Below are 16,504 nucleotides of genomic sequence, written 5' to 3' on the forward strand. Positions count from 1 at the left end.
TTTTTTTAAATGCAAAATTTTACCTATGTATTACAGTACCAGTAAAGTCAGTGAGATTTCCGAAATCTCATGCTCACAGCTTGTTGTTTTGAACTCAGTATTTTGTGCCTTTGCATGGTTTATGCAGAATAGAGCATGAGGGGAAAAAAACAAAACGTGCGTCTGCAGCATTAAAATATAGCACGGAGGCTATGAGGTGTTCTTTATGAATGAAAATACGCAGCTGAAAAAAAACTGCACTAAACACTCATAGTGGAAACTTAGCTTAAGGGCTTAGTTACATGTAATATATTTGATACTAGATTGTGGCCCGATTCTAACGCATCGGGTATTCTAGAATATGCATGTCCCCGTAGTATATGGCCAATGATGATTTGTGCATATTTGTGTATGGTTGTCTGTTGTGCGACCTTTATGACATCATCGTCGCCATGGCAACCATTATGACATCATCGTCGTTGTGCCCGTTGCTGATTGGTCGAGGCCTGGCGGCCTTGACCAATCAGACGCGGGATATCTACGTCCTTTATGACATCATCGTCGCTGTGCTCGTCGCTGATTGGTCGAGGCCTGGCGGCCTCGACCAATCAGAGACGCAGGATTTCTACGTCGATGCTGTGCCGGTCTCTGATTGGTCGAGGCCTGGCGGCCTCGACCAATCAGAGAGCCGGGATTTCCAGGACAGACAGACAGACGGAAAAACCCTTAGACAATTATATATATAGATGGTTTTCCTCCAAACATATTGTCATGCATGAAAAAGACAACATTTTACAATACAGTAAAATGAATCCGATTTCTAAAATGTCATGCACGTTGCATATTTTTAATACCTGCGATGGTCTTATTAAAGGGAATCTGACAGCAGGTTTTTGCTGTGTAGTCTGAGAGCAGTATAATATTTGGGGCAGCGATCCTGATTCCAGCAATGTGTCCCTTATTAGGCTGTGTGTTTCAATACAATAAGTGTTTTATCAGCAGGAGATTATCAGTGCTGGACTAGGTGTCATGTGCAGATCAGTCAGGCTAATCCATGTAACCCCGCCCACACCAGTGATTGGTAGCTTGCTGACAATGTACAGCGGAAGCTGCTAGACAGTGGGATTATATGTTGGAGCCATAAAAATAAATGTTTGGGATATCTTCTGTTGGAGATATAATAATAGCAAGAAATTAATTAGCAAATTTTAAGCATTGGAGGCTCAGTACATCTCCATGCAACTACTTTCTGCTGAGCTTTTACACTGCAACCTGTCTGAACAAGCAGAGCTGCAGTGTAAACCATGGGGGTGAAAGGGTACAGAAGACCAATATTACCTTGCCACTCTACTTTAGGCTTCATTCATTAAAAAAAAAAAACATTTGTGCACTGCATCCAATTTCTCCTCGTCTCCGCTTTTACCATTAATGTTGTGGATTTAGTTATTTGTACGTTATAATTATTTTGAGTAAGCAGAGCTGGAGTGTAAAGCATGGGGGTGAAAGAAAAGAAAAGCTGATATACCTATCGATAGATCTAGGTCCTTTCTGTTTTGGAAGGTGAGAATTCATCTTATTTTTTTTTTTTCATTTTGTTTCGAACAATTCTTCATTTCCGGCCTTGATTGTAGATCCTTCATTTTGACTCAATTAAAGGACAGGATTAGGCATTAACTCACTTATTAACCAGGAAAAGGCTCATAAATGACCCCGGAGCCCAGAGAGGCTGCTGGTAATACAGAAAACTCCGTCCTGGCTTGTATCAGATGTGGGCAGGCAGGACATGCTGGGACCTGTAGTTTCACAACAGCTGCGGGCCATTGGTAAAGAACAGATTCTGTGGTTTTCTTATCTGCTGCAATCCCCATAACATTAGAAGAGATTAACCTGTCCCTACCTGTAAGCTACTGTACAGCGACATTTCTAATTTCCACCGTTTAACCCTTTTTATGCACCCTAATGAAGCCCCCCTGGGGTGGTCTTCGAGGGTATGTCCACACGGGACACAAAATGCTCTCTGGAACTCTACAGCGCCAGATGAGATCTGAAAATATCAGAAATTGCGGAAATTTCATACACACGCCTGAACCCTGACCAAAGAAGTGAAGGAGAGAGGGGACGTATGACTAGCCCCCACGTGGCCAGACTGGCAAAGTCAAGAGCCCCCTGGCATATACACCAAGCTGGCACAAAAGTTGGGTAGGGCCAAAGTTCAGGCTCTGTGAACCCACTTGAGATCTTTCTCTTGAAACTCATCCCTCCCTGTCTTTATGGAGGCATGTGTACAGGGAGCGCAGTCATGCGAACCGAAGCTGTTTCCTCAAAGTTGGAAGCGACAATTGTGTAAAATGTATTTTAATGCCGTAGTAATAATATTACTCTTTAGGGCTCGTTCATACATCAGATTTTTCGACGTACATGAAAAATAAGACTGATTTTTACATAGTTACATAGGTTGAAAAAAGACCTAGGTCCATCAATTCTGATCGGAGATAGATACGAGCGTCATTAGTTTTTCTCGTACGTGGAGCAATTAAAAAAAAAAGTTTCTCCACCTTCTCCATTCTGTCAGCTGGTGAAAATCAGTCTGTTTTTTTTTTCACAGACCCATTGACTTGCATGGTCAAGTTTGATCCCGCCCTCGGGGGGAAAAAAAATTGGATATTTTCCGCAGACTCAGTCCGTGGAAAAAAAAATTAGACGTGCACAGCCCCATAGACTATTATAGGTACTAGTGCTATCCATGAAAACCCCGAATAGTACAAAAATGGGATGTGTGAATGAGGCTACTTTCACACTAGCGACGTGCAGATGCAATGACGCTAGCGTTGTTAGCACCGCACAACGGGTGCAGCGGATGCAAATTTTCATCGCATCCGCTGTCCCATTGTGAGGTGCTGGGAGGTGGGGGCGGAGTTCCGGCCGCGCATGCGCGGTCGGAAAAAGCGGTCCGTCGGCAGCAAAATACGTTACATGTAACGTTTTTTGCTCACGGCGGTCCGCCACAACACGGCGCAACCGTCACACGACGGTTGCGACGTGTGTCAATGCGTCGCAATGCGTCGCTAATGTTATTCTATGGAGCAAAAATGCATCCTGCAAACAACTTTGCAGGATGCGTTTTTTCCCCTAAACGACGCATTGCGACGTATTGAAAACAACGCTAGTGTGAAAGTAGCCTAAGCACTTACTGGAAATGAAGCCGGCCATACACGAGATAGCTGCCGGCAAACCGTGTGCTCTTCAGACAAACATGTCTCCTAACTCGCTTTTCGGCTCGGCTGAGGATTCGTATACTTTCGATAGGTAGACAGGAGGGATCCGCTCCAAGATACCCCTGGAAATAAAGGATGGGGTGTGGAAAGTCCTAGTGATGGAACCTTCTCTCCTCCGTCATCAGCTGTCAGGAGATATTCGGGATGCTCCCATACACATCGGATGGTCAGCCGAAATCAGAGGGTTCGGATGACTTCCACCTAATGTGAATGGGGGCTTTGGTAATGTGTTCAATACATTCAGTCATGGCCGAAAGTCTTGGCACCCCTGAAATTGTTCCATAAAATGAAGTATTTCTCCCAGAAAATTATTGCAATTATCCATGTTTTGTTGCATATGTTTATTTCCTTTGTGTGTACTGGAACAACACACAAAAAAAAAACAGAAAAATAAAGGGAAATTGGGCATAATTTCACACAAAACAACAAAGAAGCGGATTTCACTTATAAAATATGTTACAAAATGTCTTATTTTCATGTGTACAATTGAATTATGAAATAAAACTGAAAACATTTTAACTTTAAGACATATTTGATATCTCCGGACCAATATTTTGTACCAGATTTGAAACTTATCTTCTATCAGTAGACACAGAGGGCAACAGCACGATCGCAGATGATCCGACCGCTGGGGACCCCCAGTGATTGGGAAGCTCTAAACTTGATATAACCTCTAAAATGAATGAAAAATAAATAAATATAACTAAGTAATTAATATACAGAAAAAAACATAGTGGGTTACTAAGATAGTAACGATCAGTCTCAGCCTACAGAAGACAGTCGTTTTATGTCAGATTCCTGGGGTTAGATGAGGACACTGATCTATCCAGTCTGAGTCGTTACTTGATTTACAAGTTTAGACACGTCATCCCGTATAAGAATTGCACCCGGGACCACAGGAAGGGAGAGCTCCGTGATGCAAACACTTAAAGGGACCCATCCAATGCTAAAAACCTCAATTCTTAAAGGGGTTGTACAGGACTGGAAAAAAACATGGCTCTTTTTTTTTTTTTTTTGCAGATACAATGCCCCCCTCTTGTTCACAGGTTGTGTGGTATTGCAGCTCAGCCCTATTTACTTTAGTGGAGTAGAGCTGCAATACCAGACAAAATCTCTGTACAGATGTGGCACCGTTCGTTGCAGTCACCTATTATTTAGCCTTTTCTTATTTCTTTACAATTGCCTCTCATTCACCCATTCCCCTTCGCTGCATTGACAAGGGGCACAAAAAAAACATCAGCCGTGGCTATTTCTTCTGGTGGACAACCTGGTTTAGCTAAATATATTTAATCATGTGCCAAAACTTATTAAAGGGCCGAACAATAACTTATAGCTGTGTCCACTAGGTGGCACTAGAGATCCAGAATTTTTTTGTATGCAGGATGGCTAATTTGCATACCTTTTACCCAGGAAGCATTGCGGCTGCCACAAGGAGAAGCAATACACCTTGCAAGGTTGGATAATATGTATTATTATCAGTTCAACCCCCAAAAGAGACTGATCTTCAAAGTGGTAAATTTCACACTTCTTTATCCTACGCCGCAACTTGAAAGATAAGTGGCGCAGAATCTAGGAAAGCCGGTGACATCCACAGGTGCATGTGTAACAGTAACATGAAATGAACGTCAACCCTTGAACATAATGGGGGCGATTTATCATTAGTCTATATTCACATGAGACATTGATCACATGGTCGAAGTCCAGAAAGAAAACCACATGCGATTTTACCATGGATTGGCCCAGATTTTTTACGTAGTTGTCAACCGATCAAGTGTAAAATAAATGGTCTTAGATGATTCTGCCATCTAGTTATGAAAAATAGACAATATGGAGAAAAGTATGTATCCCCTCCACATTCCCCATCAGGAGCTTTTCTGACCTCCCATTCTCCATCCATAGACATTAATATGGAGTCGTCCCCTCTGCAGGTATAATGGCTCCCGCTCTCCTGAGAAGACTTTCTATAAGTTTTGGGGAGGTATGTGGGAATTTTTGCCCTTTCATCCAGAAGAGCATTAGTGAGGTCAGACCCTGATATTGGGGGGAGGTCGGACTCACTATCTCCATTATAGGTGTTGGATGGGGCTGAGGTCCGGGGTCTGTGCGGCCGCTCATGTTCTTCACCCTCCATGTCTGTATGAGGAACAGGAAATGGTCTTCATCAAACTGTTCCCAGAAAGCTGGAGGCTGCAATTATCCACAATGTCTTGTATAAAGGATTAAGATTTCCCTTCACTGGAACAAAGGAGTTGAGGCTGATCCTTGATCCCATAGTATTAAGGTACCTTCACACTGAACAACTTCACAACGATATCGCTAGTGATCCGTGACGTTGCAGCGTCCTGGATAGCGATATCGTTGTGTTTGACATGCAGCAGCGATCTGGATCCCGCTGTGATATCGCTGGTCGGAGCTAGAAGGCCAGAACTTTATTTTGTCGCTGGACTCCCGCAGACATCGCTGAATCGGCGTGTGTGACGCCGATTCAGCAATGTCTTCACTGGTAACCAGGGTGAACATCAGGTTACTAAGCGCAGGGCCGCGCTTAGTAACCCGATGTTTACCCTGGTTACCAGTGTAAATGTAAAAAAAAACAAACACTTTATACTTACATTACGGTGTCGGTCGAGTCCCTCGGCGTTCTGCTTCCCCGCACTGTCAGCGCCGGCCAGCCATAAAGCAGATTACAGCGGTGACGTCACCGCTGTGCTTTACGGCCAGCCGGCGCTCAGTCAGTGCAGGAAAGCACAGCGACGGGGGACAGACACCGGAATGTAAGTATGTAGTGTTTTTTTTTTTTTTTACATTTACACTGGTAAACAGGGTAAACATCGGGTTACTAAGCGTGGCCCTGCGCTTAGTAACCCGATGTTTACCCTGGTTACCAGGGGACTTCGCATAGTTGGTCGCTGCAGAGCTGTCTGTGTGACAGCTCTCCAGCGACCACACAGCGACGCTGCAGCGATCGGGATCGTTGTCTAGATCGCTGCAGCGTCGCTAAATGTGACGATACCTTTATCCTTCTCCACCATCTGTACAGCAGCACAATGCAGTCAGGGGGTAATGTTCTCCTGGAATCACCAATCCTAGACTCTTCCATCAGATGCAGAAAAGGATGTGTGATCGGTCGCTGCACAGAACATGTCTCCTCCAGAGTCCAGTGTTTGGCGGCTTTACACCACTCCATCCAACGCTCGGCATTGTGCTTGGTGATGTAAGGCTGCATGCAGCTGCTCGCCATGAAGCTTTCGGTGGGGACGCAGTGTTTGTGCTGATGTTATACCAAAGGAGGTCTCTACTCTTCAGTGATGGGGTCAGCAGAATGTTGGTGACTTCTGCCATTTGCTCTTCAGCATTCAGCACCCCACTCTGTAACATTACGGGGTCTCCACTTCACGGCAAAGTTGCTGTGGTTCCTTCCACATCTCAATAATATCAGTCACAGGGATGGAGGAAGAATAAGGAGGAAAAGTTATCATGAACGGACTTGATACCCAGGTGGCTCCTATTACAGAACCGCGTTGGTATCTGTTGTGAATTCTGTTGTCGAACTCCCTCCTGTGGTCGTGAGTGGTACTTCGGCGAGTTCTGTCTATGGGCTCCCTCTGGTGGCTATGAGTGAAGCTGCTGCTTCTGAGGTTCCTTACACAAGTGACGTGGGTTATCCTTTGGTTGGCTGCTCTATTTAACTCCTCTCAGATCGTTACTCCATGCCAGCTGTCAATGTTTTTGCATTTGTTCAGTTCGCTCCTGGATCTCTCTGGTGACCTGCCTTCTCCTGCAGAAGCTAAGTTCCTGATAGTCTTTATTTGTTAACTGTTTTCTTGTCCAGCTGGTTTCCATAATTTTGTCTTGCTAGCTGGAAGCTCTGGGATGCAGAGTGGCCCCTCCGCACCGTGAGTCGGTGCGGAGGTCTTTTTTGCACACTCTGCGTGGTCTTTTGTAGGTTTTTGTGCTGATCGCAAAGTTACCTTTCCTATCCTCTGTCTGTTTAGTAAGTCTGGCCTCCCTTTGCTGAAACCTGTTTCATTTCTGCGTTTGTGACTTTCATCTTTACTCACAGTCAATATATGTGGGGAGCTTCCTTTACCTTTGGGGAATTTCTCTGAGGCAAGGTAGGCTTTATTTTCTATCTCTAGGGCTAGATAGTTCTTAGGTTGTGACGAGGCGCCTAGGTCTGGTCAGGAGCGCTCCACGGCTATTTTTAGTGTGTGTGATAGGATTAGAGCTTGCGGTCAGCAGAGCTCCCACATCCCAGAGCTCGTCCTGCATGAGGTTTAATTATCAGGTCATTCCGGGTGCTCCTAACCACCAGGTCATAACAGTACAGCTGGCCCGAAGTATTAATGCATCTCAATAGAGGGATGTGGTTGTTTTGGGGTTGCCATGGCTACAGGTCCATAATCCAGTGTTGGATTGGAAATCTATGTCTGTGTCCAGCTGGGGTTGTCAGGGGGTACATGGTGATGTTCCATTGCTGTCAATTTCGCCTTCCACTCCTTCTGAAGTCCCTGAGTTTTTATCAGATTACCGGGATGTATTTGAAGAGCCCAAATCTGGTGCCTTACCTCCTCATAGGGATTGCGACTGTGCTATTAATTTGATTTCTCGTAGTAAGTTTCCTAAGGGCCGTCTGTTTAATTTATCTGTGCCAGAGCACGCCGCTATGCGGAGTTATATAAAGGAATCCTTGGAGAAGGGTCATATTCGTCCGGTGTCGTCACCATTGGGAGCAGGGTTCTTTTTTGTGGCCAAGAGGGATGGTTCTTTGAGACCTTGTATTGATTACCGCCTTCTTAATAAGATCACAGTCAAATTTCAGTATCCTTTGCCGCTGCTGTCTGATTTATTTGCTCGGATTAAGGGGGCTACTTGGTTCACCAAGATAGATCTTCGTGGTGCATATAATCTTGTGCGAATTAAACAGGGTGATGACTGGAAAACGGCATTTAATACGCCCGAGGGCCATTTTGAGTACCTGGTTATGCCATTCGGGCTTTCTAATGCTCCATCTGTGTTTCAGTCCTTTATGCATGACATCTTCCGAGAGTACCTGGATAGATTCATGATTGTATATTTGGATGACATTTTGGTCTTTTCGGATGATTGGGAGTCTCATGTGAAGCAGGTCAGAATGGTGTTCCAGGTCCTTCGTGCGAATTCCTTGTTTGTGAAGGGGTCAAAGTGTCTCTTTGGAGTTCAGAAGGTTTCATTTTTGGGTTTCATTTTTTCCCCTTCTACTATCGAGATGGACCCTGTTAAAGTTCAGGCCATTTACGATTGGACTCAGCCAACATCTGTGAAGAGCTTGCAGAAGTTCCTGGGCTTTGCTAATTTTTATCGTCGCTTCATCGCTAATTTTTCCAGTATTGCTAAACCGTTGACTGATTTGACCAAGAAAGGTGCTGATGTGGTCAATTAGTCCTCTGCGGCTGTAGAGGCTTTTCAGGAGTTGAAGCGTCGTTTTCCTTCTGCCCCTGTGTTGTGCCAGCCAGATGTTTCGCTCCCTTTTCAGGTTGAGGTTGATGCTTCTGAAATTGGAGCAGGAGCTGTTTTGTCACAAAGAAGTTCTGATGGCTCGGTGATGAAACCCTGTGCCTTCTTTTCTAGAAAATTCTCGCCTGCTGAGCGCAATTATGATGTGGGCAATCGGGAGTTGTTGGCCATGAAGTGGGCATTCGAGGAGTGGCGACATTGGCTTGAAGGAGCTAAACATCGCGTGGTGGTCTTGACGGATCACAAGAATTTGACTTATTTCGAGTCTGCCAAACGGTTGAATCCTAGACAGGCTCGATGGTCGCTCTTCTTCTCCCATCTTGATTTTGTGGTTTCATACCTTCCGGGATCTAAGAATGTGAAGGCTGACGCCCTGTCAAGGAGTTTTGTGCCTGACTCTCCGGGTGTTCCGGAGCCGGCGGGTATTCTTAAAGAAGGGGTAATTTTGTCTGCCATTTCCCCTGATTTGCGGCGTGTGCTGCAAAAGTTTCAGGCTGATAGACCTGACCGTTGTCCTACGGAGAAACTGTTTGTCCCTGATAGATGGATTAGTAGAGTTATCTCTGAGATTCATTGTTCAGTGTTGGCTGGGCATCCTGGAATCTTTGGTACCAGAGATTTGGTGGCTAGATCCTTTTGGTGGCCTTCTTTGTCACGGGATGTGCGTTCTTTTGTGCAGTCCTGTGGGACTTGTGCTCGGGCTAAGCCCTGCTGTTCTCGTGCCAGTGGGTTGCTTTTGCCCTTGCCAATCCCGAAGAGGCCCTGGACGCATATTTCCATGGATTTTATTTCTGATCTCCGTTTCTCAAAAGATGTCGGTCATTTGGGTGGTTTGTGATCGCTTCTCTAAGATGGTCCATTTGGTACTCTTATCTAAATTGCCTTCCTCCTCTGATTTGGTGCCATTGTTTTTCCAGCATGTGGTTCGTTTGCATGGCATTCCAGAGAACATCGTCTCGGACAGAGGTTCCCAGTTTGTTTCGAGGTTTTGGCGGTCCTTTTGTGCTAAGATGGGCATTGATTTGTCTTTTTCTTCGGCTTTCCATCCTCAGACTAATGGCCAAACCGAACGAACTAATCAGACTTTGGAGACATATCTGAGATGCTTTGTTTCTGCTGATCAGGATGATTGGGTGTCCTTCTTGCCTTAGGCTGAGTTCGCCCTTAATAATCGGGCCATCTCGGCTACTTTAGTTTCTCCTTTTTTCTGTAATTCTGGTTTCCATCCTCGTTTCTATTCAGGGCAGGTTGAGCCTTCGGACTGTCCTGGTGTGGATGCGGTGGTGGACAGGTTGCAGCAGATTTGGACTCATGTGGTGGACAATTTGACATTGTCCCAGGAGAAGGCTCAACGTTTCGCTAACCGCCGGCGTTGTGTTGGTCCCCGACTTCGTGTTGGGGATTTGGTTTGGTTGTCATCTCGTCACGTTCCTATGAAGGTCTCCTCTCCTAAGTTTAAGCCTTGTTTCATTGGGCCATATAAGATTTCTGAAGTTCTTAATCCTGTGTCATTTCGTTTGGACCTTCCAGCTTCTTTTGCCATCCATAATGTGTTCCATAGGTCGTTGTTGCGGAGATACGTGGCGCCTATGGTTTCCTCCGTTGATCCTCCTGCCCCGGTGTTGGTCGAGGGGGAGTTGGAGTATGTGGTGGAGAAGATTTTGGATTCTCGTGTTTCGAGACGGAAACTCCAGTACCTGGTCAAGTGGAAGGGTTATGGTCAGGAAGATAATTCCTGGGTTTTTGCCTCTGATGTTCATGCTGCCGATCTTGTTCGTGCCTTTCATTTGGCTCATCCTGATCGGCCTGGGGGCTCTGGTGAGGGTTCGGTGACCCCTCATCAAGGGGGGGGTACTCTTGTGAATTCTGTTGTCGAACTCCCTCCTGTGGTCGTGAGTGGTACTTCGGCGAGTTCTGTCTATGGGCTCCCTCTGGTGGCTATGAGTGAAGCTGCTGCTTCTGAGGTTCCTTACACAGGTGACGTGGGTTATCCTTTGGTTGGCTGCTCTATTTAACTCCTCTCAGATCGTTACTCCATGCCAGCTGTCAATGTTTTTGCATTTGTTCAGTTCGCTCCTGGATCTCTCTGGTGACCTGCCATCTCCTGCAGAAGCTAAGTTCCTGAAAGTCTTTATTTGTTCACTGTTTTCTTGTCCAGCTGGTTTCCATGATTTTGACTTGCTAGCTGGAAGCTCTGGGATGCAGAGTGGCCCCTCCGCACCGTGAGTCGGTGCGGAGGTCTTTTTTGCACACTCTGCGTGGTCTTTTGTAGGTTTTTGTGCTGATCGCAAAGTTACATTTCCTATCCTCTGTCTATTTAGTAAGTCTGGCCTCCCTTTGCTGAAACCTGTTTCATTTCTGCGTTTGTGACTTTCATCTTTACTCACAGTCAATATATGTGGGGGGCTTCCTTTACCTTTGGGGAATTTCTCTGAGGCAAGGTAGGCTTTATTTTCTATCTCTAGGGCTAGATAGTTCTTAGGCTGTGACGAGGCGCCTAGGTCTGGTCAGGAGCGCTCCACGGCCATTTTTAGTGTGTGTGATAGGATTAGGGCTTGCGGTCAGCAGAGCTCCCACATCACAGAGCTCGTCCTGTATGAGGTTTAACTATCAGGTCATTCCGGGTGCTCCTAACCACCAGGTCATAACAGGTATCAGTGAGCTCTGTACCACTGGCTGATCTGTCATATGTTACTAAAGGTTATACACTGAGGGCAGGGATGCCACCAGGAATTTTGTGGCCCCATACTGGCAAAATGTTCGGGCCTGTTGAGACTACGCACATGCTCCACCCCAGCTCTGCCTCCAACCCTCGAACCTTCCACAGTCCCACCTCCCACTCATAGAAAAACTCCACATCTGCACCACATCCTCACCAATCACAGATTATCAGTTCCCATCTAACACCATATCGAATACATAGCCAGCAGCTTTTGTTTTGGCTAAAAGACATTTTTTTTAATCCACAGCCACGGCAAGACAGACTCTTTTGGCCGGACCCTATTCTACTCTAACCTATTAAATACCACATACAAGGGACAAATACCGTCACACCATGGCCGGACCACATAGTGACCGAATAATACCACATACAAGGGAGAAATACCACCACACCATGGCCGGACCACATATTATCACCACATAGTGCCCGAATAATACCACATGCAAGGGACAAATATGGCGACACCATGGCCGGACCACATATTACCACCACATAGTGACTGAATACTACAATACTGATTATTAATAAAAAAAACAATACTAATTTTACCATAAGTGCCATTATACACAGGAGCTTTGCATATAGTACACAGTGTTTAGTGTAAGCATACACATAACACAGTGGAACTCTGTATATAGTGTCAGTGTACAGGTAATACAGTGATCACCAGTGACATTATACACAGGAGATCTGTATATAGTGTATAGTGTACAGATAATACAGTGATCACCAGTGACATTATACACAGGAGCTCTGTATATAGTGTAAGTGACATTATACACAGGAGCTCTGTAAAATAGTGTATAGTGTACAGATAATACATTGATCACTGTTGTGAATTCTGTGGCAGAGCTCCCTCCTGTGGTCACAAGTGGTACTTCGGCTGGTTCTCTCTGTGAGCTTCCGTTGGTGGAGGAAAGTGGTACTGCGGCTTCTGAGTTTCCTTCCTCAGGTGATGTGGTGAAGTCGTTAGGTGCTTCTCTATTTAACTCCACCTAGTGCTTTGATCCAGGCTTCCGGTCAATGTTCTAGTATTGGACCTGTTTCCTCCTGGATCGTTCCTGTGGCCTCCTGCTCTGCATAGCTAAGTTCCTCTTTGCTATTTGTTTGCTGTTTTTTTCTGTCCAGCTTGTCAATTTGTTTTTTTTCTGCTTGCTGGAAGCTCTGGGACGCAGAGGGTGTACCTCCGTGCCGTTAGTTCGGTACGGAGGGTCATTTTGCCCCCTTTGCGTGGTTTTTGTAGGGTTTTGTGTTGACCGCAAAGTTACCTTTCCTATCCTCGCTCTGTTCAGAAAGTTGGGCCTCACTTTGCTAAATCTATGTCATCTCTACGTTTGTCTTTTCATCTTAACTCAGTCATTATATGTGGGGGCTGCCTTTTCCTTTGGGGTATTTCTCTGAGGCAAGGTAGGCTTATTTTCTATCTTCAGGCTAACTAGTTTCTCAGGCCGTGCCGAGTTGCATAGGCAGCGTTAGGCGCAATCCACGGGTTAAGAACTGGCGGAACGCACCAAGTATAGATGGTAAGAAACTAGGTGCGTTCGCAGTCCGAGGTCCACCGTGCAGGTAAAAGACCCTGCAGCTAGCAAGACGGACAATATGGCGGTACACTAAAGGATACACGCGTGGGTTAAACCTCACCCAGCGTGAAGAAAGCGATCCTGTTAATTCACAGGACCGCAGTACCGCACTAGTGCGCGAGCAAGTGGTCAGCGGACTTAACCCCAGAAGGGATTGGAGCCCGATTAGACCCTTGCTGGCGTAACACCGCAACTGGGTGTGTAGAGAACCTAAAGAAATATAAGTGCACAAGAGTGCGAGCGATGCCGCACTAACGGACGCCACTAACCACCCAGACTCGGGTATGGAAAGCGCAAGGCAGGCGCACGGCGCCGTACTGGCAGGCACAGCTACAGGACGCTGAGATGTGTGTTTAGTGCTGTAGGCTAAGTCGGGCGCTAGGTAGCAGCCATACACCTTCCGCGAACAGACATTCACTAGGGTAGGGGTTTCCAAGGACGACTTGCACTCACAACATACACACATTAGCAATTGTTAGACAATACTAGCGCATGGCCGTGCGGTCATGCGCAGTTTATATAGCAGCAGCACAGGAAGTGGCCACAGCACTTTTGCCCTTCTAGGACCTGCCAAGAGGACCAATGGAATGTGCTGCAGAGCCTGAGCACATGACCCTCGATCTCCAACGGGAGACCTTACGCTGGGCATGCTCAGTACATGCAGACAAGGACTTAGTCCCAGAGAAGTCCGCTCGCTGCTGACCAGCACTGACTTTAATGGCAGAGACTGGAGAAGCAGCACTAACTCTCAGAACAGAGTGAGAATGAGCAAGACGCTGGGACCGACGTCCTTGCTGAGCAGGCTCCACTGCGGCTGGACAAGAATGGGAGACCGCAGCGGAAGTGGCTCGAGATTCCCCCTGTGCAGAAGCGGGAACTCGACCCCTAACATTACCCCCCCTCCTAGGGCCCCCCCCTCCTTGGGCCTCGCTACGTTCGAAGGCAGCAATGAGCTGCGGAGCCCGAATGTGCTCCACAGGCTCCCAGGTTCTATCCTCTGGACCATGACCCTTCCAATCCACCAAATAAAATTTTTTGCCACGTACCACCTTGCTTCCCACAATAGCATTCACCTCAAACTCATCCGTGGATGAACCCGATGTCCCAGCAGATAACTCAGAAAACCGAGACAAACGAACGGGCTTTAAGAGGGAAACGTGAAAGGTATCGGTGATACCAAGGCGTGGAGGAATGGCCAAACGGTAAACCACAGGGTTGAACTGTTCCAGAACTTTAAACGGGCCAATGTAGCGAGGAGCAAACTTAGTGGACTCAACTCGCAGCCTGATGTTAAGGGCGGAGAGCCACACTAAGTCGCCGGGAGCAAAGACCGGAGCGGGACGCCGGTGTGTATCAGCCGAAACCCTCATTCTCTCCTTGGAGGCCCGAATGGCATCCTGTATGCGGTCCCAGATGTCCCGTGCCTCCACCGCCCAGTCTGCCACCCTAGAATCGGTGGATGACACGGGCATGGGCACAGGAACACGCGGATGCTGGCCGTAATTAAGGAGAAAAGGAGTTTGGCCAGTGGAATCGGCTACGGCGTTGTTCAAGGCAAATTCCGCCCAAGGTAGCAAAGATGCCCAGTCATCCTGCCTAGCGGAGACAAAATGTCGCAAATATGTCACCAGAGTCTGGTTGGTTCTCTCCACCAACCCATTCGTCTCGGGATGATATGCAGAGGAGAGGTTTAACTCTATGCTGAGCAAACGGCAGAGCTCTCTCCAAAACCGAGACGCGAACTGGGGACCCCGATCGCTGACAATCTTATCAGGCATACCATGCAATCGGAAAACATGCTTCATGAACAACACCGCCAAGGCCCGTGCTGAGGGTAACCGAGGAAGCGGTACCAAATGTACCATCTTAGAGAAATGGTCGGTGACAACCCAAATAATGGAGCAGCCACGCGACTTGGGTAAGCCCACCACAAAGTCCATTCCGACCATCTCCCAGGGCCTGTCTGCCACCGGTAGAGGGTAAAGCAACCCAGCAGGCCGTTGCCGAGGAGACCGATTCTGGGCGCAAGAAACGCACGCCTGAATATAGTCCTTGACATCTCGGACCATATGCGGCCACCAATATGTTCTCGCCAAAAGCTCAGAAGTCCTCTTGGTCCCAAAATGCCCACCCACTCTGGAGGAGTGAGCCCAAGAGAGAACCTCCGGTCGCAAGTTAGCTGGCACGAAAGTCTTGCCCGGGGGCACAGACTCCAGCGAAACCGGAGCTACAGTTCTCAAGCTCTCAGGCGGGACAATAAGCCGAGGCTCCTCCTCCTCCTCCTCAGATGACACTACGGAGCGGGAGAGAGCGTCGGCACGAACGTTCTTCTCCCCGGAGAGAAAATGGAGGGTAAAATGGAACCGGGAGAAAAACAGGGACCATCTAGCCTGGCGAGAATTTAGCCGCTGGGCCGTCTGTATATACACCAAGTTCTTGTGGTCAGTGAAGACTTGGAAGGGAAAGCGAGCTCCCTCCAAGAGGTGTCTCCACTCTGAAAAAGCCAACTTCATGGCTAGCAACTCCCTGTCCCCGATGGAATAATTCCTCTCCGCTGGTGTGAAAGTTTTGGAGAAGAAGAAGCAAGGATGCTTCCGACCTTGAGCATCCTTTTGGAAAAGGACTGCTCCAGCACCAACGGATGAGGCATCCACCTCCAAGATGAATGGTTTATCTACATCGGGGCGATGTAGGATGGGAGCGCTAGCGAAGTGTGACTTAATCGAGAGAAAGGCCTTGGAGACCTCCTCTGACCACAACTTGGCATTTGCTCCCTTCTTGGTGAGGGCGACCAAGGGAGCTACCAAAGTTGAGAAGTGTGGAATGAACTGGCGATAGTAATTAATGAACCCCATAAAGCGCTGCACCGCTTTAAGAGAATGGGGTTCCTGCCAGTCCATTACTGCCTGTAGCTTGGCAGGATCCATAGCCAAACCCTGGGCAGAAATGATATAACCAAGGAAAGGCAAGGACTCCTGCTCAAACACACACTTCTCCAACTTAGCGTAGAGGGAGTTTGCCCGTAAGAGGTCGAAGACTTTGCGAACATCTCTCCGATGGGAGTCTATATCTGGAGAGTAGATGAGAATGTCATCCAGATAGACTACGACCGAGGTGGTGAGCATATCCCGAAAGATGTCGTTCACAAAGTCTTGGAAAACGGCTGGGGCATTACAGAGCCCAAAGGGCATCACTAGATATTCATAGTGCCCATCCCTGGTGTTAAAAGCCGTCTTCCATTCATCCCCCTCACGGATGCGAATCAGGTTGTAAGCACCCCGCAGATCTAACTTTGTAAATACCTTTGCTCCCCGTAGCCTATCAAAGAGCTCAGATATCAGGGGTAATGGGTACTTGTTCTTAACGGTAATGGCGTTAAGACCCCTGTAGTCTATGCATGGACGTAAGTCTCCAGTCTTCTTCTGTACGAAGAAGAACCCAGCCCCTGCCGG

This window comes from Ranitomeya imitator, chromosome 1 (genome assembly GCF_032444005.1).
Source record: "Ranitomeya imitator isolate aRanImi1 chromosome 1, aRanImi1.pri, whole genome shotgun sequence".
NCBI lineage: Eukaryota > Metazoa > Chordata > Amphibia > Anura > Dendrobatidae > Ranitomeya > Ranitomeya imitator.